The following is an 8,124-nucleotide window of genomic DNA, read 5'->3' on the forward strand; positions in this document are numbered from 1 at the left end:
TCAAGAAATACAGGAACAAGCATATCATTTAGAATTATGAAGCAAAAAACCAGAAGTGATAAAAAATAGCAATAAGTTGTTACTATTGAGGGGGAGAACACAAGAGTAAGAGATTGGGTAAGGATGAAATGTAGATGTTCTGTGTATTTTGTACCTATACGTTGATTTTTATCTTTCTTATTCCAATTTTATTGAGATATAGTTGACATATAGCATTCTGTAAGTTTAAATATAATGATTTTGAGAAAGGCCGTTCGCAGCTACAAGAACCAATGGCGCTTCAGGCGCCGGGATCAAACGGCTGCGGGCTCTGAGGCGGGGAGCTGGCCTCTCCTATGGATCCGATCCGAGGCTTTTGTGGAAAACTGAGGTCTCTGGCAGTCACCCTGGACAGCAAGACATCCCGGCTGCAGTGAGCGCTGGACGGAGAGAACAGCGACTTTGAAGATTGTCCAATGAGAGTTCTACATGACCTTAACTCAGAAGTAACTCTAAAGAATGATGTCAATATTCTTCATGATAAAGCAAACTTCGAAAGTCAAGAAAACATTGGTTTCATAAAAACAACAAAAATATTAATGAAAAAGAATTCAATGGATGTCATGAAAATAAAAGTTTTTTCAGAAGTATGGATATACTCCACGTGCCAAGAAAAGTTCAGTGGATGAGCAAGAAGTCACTGACTCTAAACCAGAGTCCAGTGAATGAGAACGTCCTGAGAAGCCTGACGTGAAAGATGATTTGTTGGATTCTGCTGCTGCAAGCACTTCTAAGTCACCGCGTAGTCCACAACTTTCTGATTTTGAACTTGAGCGGTACATCGTATCCCAAGTTCTACCAAACCCTCCCCAAGCAACAAGAAGGAAGAGCCAAAAATTTTAACTCCATTTTCCAAATACTAGTAAAAACTCCAAAATGTGCACTAAAGATGGATGACTTTGAGTGTATAACTCTTAAGTTAGAACACTTTGGTATCTCTGTATATACTATGTGTTTAAATGACGATTACACAATTGGACTTAAAAATATGAAAACTAACAATGAGACCATAGAAACAGAACCAGTGCCCAGTGATAATGTCTTTGCCACTCCTGGCCTCATAACTCAGCCGTTGGGAAAAAATGATGCTGAGCACACACATTCTCCCTTGGCACCTACATTCTGCACTCCTGGTTTGAAAGTCCCTTCTACAAAGAGCAGCACAGCTATGGTATCCACAAACAGTTCATCGAATGACTTAGAAATGAAAGAAAATACATCATTAGTTTCAAATTCAGATGAGTGCTTTGAGAGTTTTGCAGATCCCTCTTCTCCTACAATTTCTTCTTACCAGAATCTACTTAAAAAACACCTACACCTCCAGAAGTTACTATGATTCCAGAAGATATTCACCAGATTTTATCAAAATACAACTCAAACCTAGCATCTCCAGTAGCAGAGCGGTGCCACCCAGCAAAGTGTTCCTTCCTCATCGTGGAGGACAGAATGTGCAAGATGCCAGCAACAAAGAAAACTGGTGAAGAAATGATAGTGGATCCGTCCTTCCATTATGGAAACTGAACAGAATGAGATGAATGCAAATCTGGTCTCACTTTGTTTTCAACATCCCTACGTCATCCCCCTTTTGAAAAACCAATTCATGTTAAAGATGAGTATGGACACTAATAGCATAAAGTGATTTTTATTGTTTGATTTAATCTAACCTGTGCAGTTCAGCTGCTCAGTTTTGAAAGATCATTACTATTTCACTGATTTCAAGTTTACCCTGCCTCATGGAACTGTGTGGTTTAAGTAATATTAGGAAGCAGGATAAATAATTTTTGAAATTTAAACATTACTGTTTGCCACTCAAATGAGGCCACCTTCAGTCTTCTCGGGGCTGGACACTTGTTGATAGAGCTGGGCTTCTTCCTTGGGGTTAGCTCTGCCCACTGTCTCCTCATGACTGTCGCAAGTCTTCTACACCTTTTATTTTAACAATGTTCTTTCAGACACTGTGGTTTACAAAAGATAGCCTAAACTGATGTATGAAAAAAGGAATTTATAGGCCTAGGTAGCTATACTGAAGTGGGTGTCTCTAACATTTGGACTTAAGACACTCACCTGCTGTCGTGTCAGGATTGGTGTTTTCCTCTAAATTGTCAGTTTCATCCTCTCAAATCAGCTCTTCCCAGCACATGATTGCAACCTCCCCAGACCCCCATCTGGCTCGGCGCCCAGCAGAGCCCAAGCCTCACCCTCTGGAAGCTGCTCAGCATCCTTCTGAGTGGGTGCTCCTCTCTAGACTGTCAGCTGCGCCTGTGGACCTGTCTCTGAGAGCACCAGGCTGCCCTGTCCATGGAGCTCAAGAGCATTATGATTGAAGTCAAGCTGATTCAGCAAAGATTATCCTCTTTTATGGTTGTGCCTTGAAAGTCAAATGGGAAGACACGTCACGTTGTATCTCTTCATTTCGTCAGAAAATTGTCACTGAAGAACAACTTATTCTTTGTTCCAGGAACTACTGAGTAGTTATAATTTAAATTTTGCTAAATAAAATGCTAAATTCAAAAAAAATTAATAAATATAATGATTTTATGTACATGTGTATTGCAAAATGATTACCGCAACAAGCTTAGTTAACACATATCACCTATAACAACTCTTAAGATCTACGTAGGAACTTTTTAAGTATATAACACAGTATTGTTAACTGTAGTCATCATGCTGTACATTATATCCCCAGAAATTATCTTTTAACTGAAAGTTTATACCTTTTGACCACTTTCAATCATTTCCCCAACCCCCACTGCTGGTAACCACCAATCTGTTCTCTGTTTCTATGAACTATTTTTTTAGATTCCACATATAAGCGAGATCTTAAGTGTTTAGCCTTTTCTGTCTGACTTATTTTACTTAGCATAATGCTCTCAAAGTCCATCTATATCGTTGCAAATGGCAATTTTTTTCTTTTTATGGCTAAATAATAACCCATTACGTATACGTGTGTGTGTGTATTTTTCTTTACCCATTCATTTCTTGATGGATGCTTAGATTGTTTTCCATATCTTTGCTATTGTAAATTATGCTATAGTGAACATGGGAATACAGAAGTCTCTTCAATATGATTTTTTTTCATTCAAATATATATCAACAAGTGCAATTGCTGGATAATATGATATCATAGTTTTATTTTTCATTATTTGAGAAACATCCATATTCTTTTCTGTAGTGGCTGCACCAATTTACACTTTCACTAACAATGTACCAGTGTTCTTTTTTTCCACATCCTCATCAGTATTTGTTAGCTCTTTTTCATGATGGCCACTCTAACAGGTGTGAAGTGACATCTCATTGTGGTTTTGATACGCATTTCTCTGATGATTAGTGATAGTGAGCACCTTTTCATGTACCTGTTATCCATATGAATATCTCCCTTGGGAAAAAATGTCTGTTCAGGTCCTTTACCCACTTTTAAATATATTATTTGATTTCTTTGCTATCGAGGCTTATTAGTTCCTTATATATTTTGATTATTAACCTCTTATCAAGCATATGGTTTGTAAATATTTTCTTCCATTTCATAGGTTGCCTTCTTGCTTTGTTGATTGTTTCTTTTGTGTTGCAGAAGCTTTTTAGTTTGAGATAATTCCACTTACTTATTTTTATGCTGTTTCTCAGGCTTTAAGGGTCTTATCTTTAAAATTATTGCCAATATTGATGAGATTTTTCTGTGTTTTCCTTGGGAGTTTTATGGTTTCAGGTCGTACATTTATTTACATCTGTATTCCATTTTGAGCTTAATTTTGTGAGTGATATGAGGTCTAGTTTCATTCTTTTCCATGTGAATATCCAGTTTTCCCAGCACTGTTTATTAATAGAGGGACTGTCTTTTATCCATTGAGTATTCTTGGTTCCTTTGTCAAATATTAGTTGTCCATATATATTTACATGGGTTTATGTCTAGGCTCTTGATCCTCTTTGATTTGGTCTAAGCATGTGTTTCTATGCCAGTGCAATACTGTTTTGATTATTATAGCTTTGTTACATAGCTGGAAATCAGGACATGTGATGCCTCCAACTTTGTTCTTCTTAGGATGCTTTAGCTATTGACAATCTTTTGTGGTTCCAAATGAATTTTAGGATTTTGTTGTCTGCATCTGTAAAATGACATTGGAACTTTGATAGAGATTGCATTGAATCTCTAGATGACTTTGGGTAGTATGGAAATTTTGACATTATTAATTCTTCTAATCCATGAATGTATGATGCCTCCATTTATTTCTGTCTTTTCTAAATTTATTCCTAAGTATTTTATTGTTTGTGTTGCTGTTATCAGTGGGGTTGTCTTCTTTATTTCTTTGTCCAATAATTCATTGTTAGTGTATAGGAACACTACTGCTTTTCATTTGTTGATTTTTGTATCCTGCATCTTTAGTGAATTTGTTTATAAAAATCTAACATTTTTAGCAGAGTCTTCAGGATTTTATATATATATATATATAATATATATATATAATTATTCATAGAGACAACTTTTTCCTTTCTGATTCTGATGCCTTTTATTTTTTTTCCTTGTCTAATTGCTCTGCCTAAGACTTTCAGTACTACATTGAATAGAACTGATGAGAGTGGCCACCCTTGTCTTATTCCTGATCTTAGAGGAAAAACTTTCAATCTTTCACCACTGAATATTATTTAACTATGGGCTTGTCATATATAACCTTTATTAAGTTCCTTCTATACCCAGTTTATTGACAGTTTCTAATATGAATGGGTGCTGAATTTGTGAAATACTTTCTCTGCATCTGTTGAAACAATAATGTGATTTTTATTTCTTAGTCTGTTAATGTTGTGTTTATTGACTTGCATATGTTGAACCAACCTTGCATATGAGGGATGAATGCCACTTGATCGTGGTATATAATTCCTTTAGTGTTGAATTTGGTTTGTTGGAATTCTGTTGAAAAAATTTGCATCTGTATTCATTAGGTACGTTAGCCTGTAGTTTTCTTTTCTTGTAGTACCCTTATCTAGCTTTTGTATTAGGGCAATGTTAACCTCATAAAATGAGTTTTGGAATGTTTCCATCTCCATTTTTTATAACATTTTGAGAAGGATTGGTGTTAATACTTTTTTTAAATGTTTGGTCAAATTTGCCAGGGAAACCAATGGTCTAGGGCTTTTCTTCGGAGGATTTTGATTCCTGACTCAGTATCCTTTCTTGTTTTAGTCTGTTCAGATTTTCTGTTTCTTCATGTTTCTATCTTGGTAGGTTGTATGTTTCTAGGAATTTATCCATTTTTCTTAAACTGTCCAATTTTTTGGCTACACTCAGGTGACGTTTTAAGCCAGTCTTTAGATTGGACTGTGCAATTTCCTTGGTGTTCTTATTATGCTTCCTGGTCAGATGGGTCCAGAAGCTATATACAGCCCTAGTCAGGACTTTGAATTTGCTTCCCATCCTGGGTCTGGGGCTGTAGGCAGGTTCCATCACTGGTACAACTCATTGACTGGGTGCTCAAATCAGGTAGGACTGCTCATCAATCTTCCTGGCCAGTGTCACCAATTCAGCTCTGCAGGAGGCAGAGCCACTGTTGGGCTTTCTGCTTGGGCACTGCTGCAGGCAGGGCTGCAGGGTGGTCTACAGCCTCCCAGAAGCTCTCAGTAGGCTTTTTGGTTTGGCAGGACTGAGGGATATACTCAACAGTAGGTGGGGGCCATGAATTTGCCTCCCTGACTGGGTAAGGTTGCAGCAGACTCCAGGGTCAGCATGGCTTATTGACTAGGGACCCAAACATACAGAATTTGCCCTGAGCTCTATGGTTAGATGGCGCTACTAACTGGGCTCTGAAAATGGGTAGAGACACTGGCCGGGTTCTCTGCTCAAGTGCTGCTATGAGTGGGAACATAGGATGGGGACTCAGCTTCCTGGGTGCTCTAGTTAGTCTTCTTGGTTGGGGAAAGCTGGGGGCTATATTCAACAGTAGTTAGGACTTCTATTAATAATTAGCTTCCCTGCCTGAATAGAGTGGCAGAATAGCTTACCAGAATTGTACACTGAGTTCCCTATCCAGAGGGTCCAACCAGCCTGGCTCTGCAGATGGGCAAAGCCTCTGCTACAGTATTTTCTTGGGCACCACTGCTAGGAGAAACACAGTCTGCCAAGATCTGAGTTCTGGTTGCTATAAGCCCTATTACCCTTCTCCAGCTCAATCTGATCTCCAGTGATTAAGTCCCACAGATTCTCCCCACAATACCTGTGAGACAAGACCCACATGGGCCTCCCAGCAAGCAAACCACAATGATGAGGGAGCTAGATTTCCACCTTGGGCTCTCTTCTTCCCGCTGGAGAAACCATAAGCACTGGTGGCCCTCGGCATAGTTCTATGCCAGCCTAGGAGAGGAGCAACGAGGTCAGAATGCAGCTAATCCTTTCACACTTCTAATGCAGTAATTCTTGATCTCTGTGGTCCAGGGAGGTGCTTCAGCCTCACCAATGTATTCTAGGATTTTCACAAAAGTGTCTTGTCTATGTATATTTGCAAGTTGGTCTTGTGAGGGGAACTGAAGCTGGGGTCAACCTATCTTAGTTGCCATATTGATGACATAATTTTTAAAAATAATTTTATTTATTTTATTTTTGACTGTGCTGGATCTTCACTGTTGCATGGGCTTTTCTCTAGTTGCTGATAGCAGGGGCTACTCTCTAGTTGTGGTATGCGTGCTTCTCATTGCAGTGGCTTGTCTTGTTGCAGAGCACAGGCTCTAGGGCACATGGGCTTCAGTAGTTGCAGCATGTGGGCTCAGTAATTGTGGCTCCTGGGCTCTAGAACACAGGCTCAATAGTTCGGGCACATGAGCTTAGTTGTTCTGTGGCATGTGGGATCTTCCTGGGTCAGGGATCAAACCTCTGTCTCCTGTATTGGCAGGTGGATTCTTTACCACTGAGCCACCAGGGAAACCCTGATGATACCACTTTTATCTCTGTTTCAATATAAATGTAATTTGTAGTAAAGTAATTATAAATTCAAGTTAAAGAAAAAATAAAATGCAAGTTGGTCCATATCATTCCTGAACTTATAACCACTTGAAGGCTTATATTTTAACTCTCTCAGGCACTGCATGTCCCAGGGAGGCATTCATTAACAACCTAGTTTGCACTAGTGCTGCTGTCTGAGTTATGACACAAATAGCTGGCAGCAGACCTGAAGTAAGTTTTACCAAACAGCTGACCAACATCAATGGTCCAAAAACACTGGAAAATGTACCTTTTCCCTTGTGCAAACTCCAGTATACATCTTTTTAAAAATATAGAGATCGCCAGTCCAGGTTCGATGCGTGAGACAGGGTGCTCAGGGCTGGTGCACTGGGGTGACCCTGGGGGATGGGATGAGGAGGGAGGTGGGAGGGGGGTTCTGGATGGGAAACACATGTGCGCCGGTGGCTGATTCATGTCGATGTATGGCAAAAACCACTACAATATTGTAAAGTAATAAGCCTCCAATTAAAATAAATAAATTTTAAAAATAGAGAAATCAGCAAAACCCTTGAAATCCAGAGATTTAATAGAAGTCTGGGTAAGATTTTGGTATCAATGGAATTTATCTGAAATTTTCCATCAGTAAGTATCCATCCTTTCTATGTTCTTCTGAGCTCTTGACATTGATTACATGTCTCAATTGGCCCTTTTCCTTATAGCTTACGGAAAAATTGATCTGGCTAAGGTGATGGATGGAGTCAAAGCTGTTACAGGTGAGGGAGAAGTCAGTATAAACCTAGCATCCTAGTTTTTATAGTAATTGCATTTTCTTCAGGCCTTAATTAACTGTATGATAATTCTGTCATTTAGCTTCTGTTTAGTGTTTTTATGTCCAGGAGTATTTTCTTATGTATTTTCCACTATACACTTCATTTCTCTTACTTTGAGACAGCCAAAATCTATAATAAAAAGTGAAATGGACCTTTAGAAAAGACCCTGGTAACTTTCCAAAGGAAAGGTAATAGGTTGTACATATTGATAGAATTGTTAGGATAAACCATATACAGTTTGCTAATTGACAAGAGGGATATAATATCCATTTATTGTCATTGTCCTTTTGCATGTGTTAGTACAGGCCCCCCAAGAAAGCAAAAGCCAAGGCA

At 38.8% G+C, this 8,124-nt stretch overlaps 1 pseudogene; it reads left to right on the plus strand.

The window, feature by feature from the left end:
* Positions 1–335: 335 nt before the first annotated feature.
* On the plus strand, positions 336–1,662 carry LOC133056134 (spindle and kinetochore-associated protein 3-like; annotated as a pseudogene).
* The last annotated feature ends 6,462 nt before the right edge of the window (positions 1,663–8,124 follow it).

The sequence above is a fragment of the Dama dama genome, chromosome 5, assembly GCF_033118175.1.
Source record: "Dama dama isolate Ldn47 chromosome 5, ASM3311817v1, whole genome shotgun sequence".
In the NCBI taxonomy this organism is placed as follows: domain Eukaryota; kingdom Metazoa; phylum Chordata; class Mammalia; order Artiodactyla; family Cervidae; genus Dama; species Dama dama.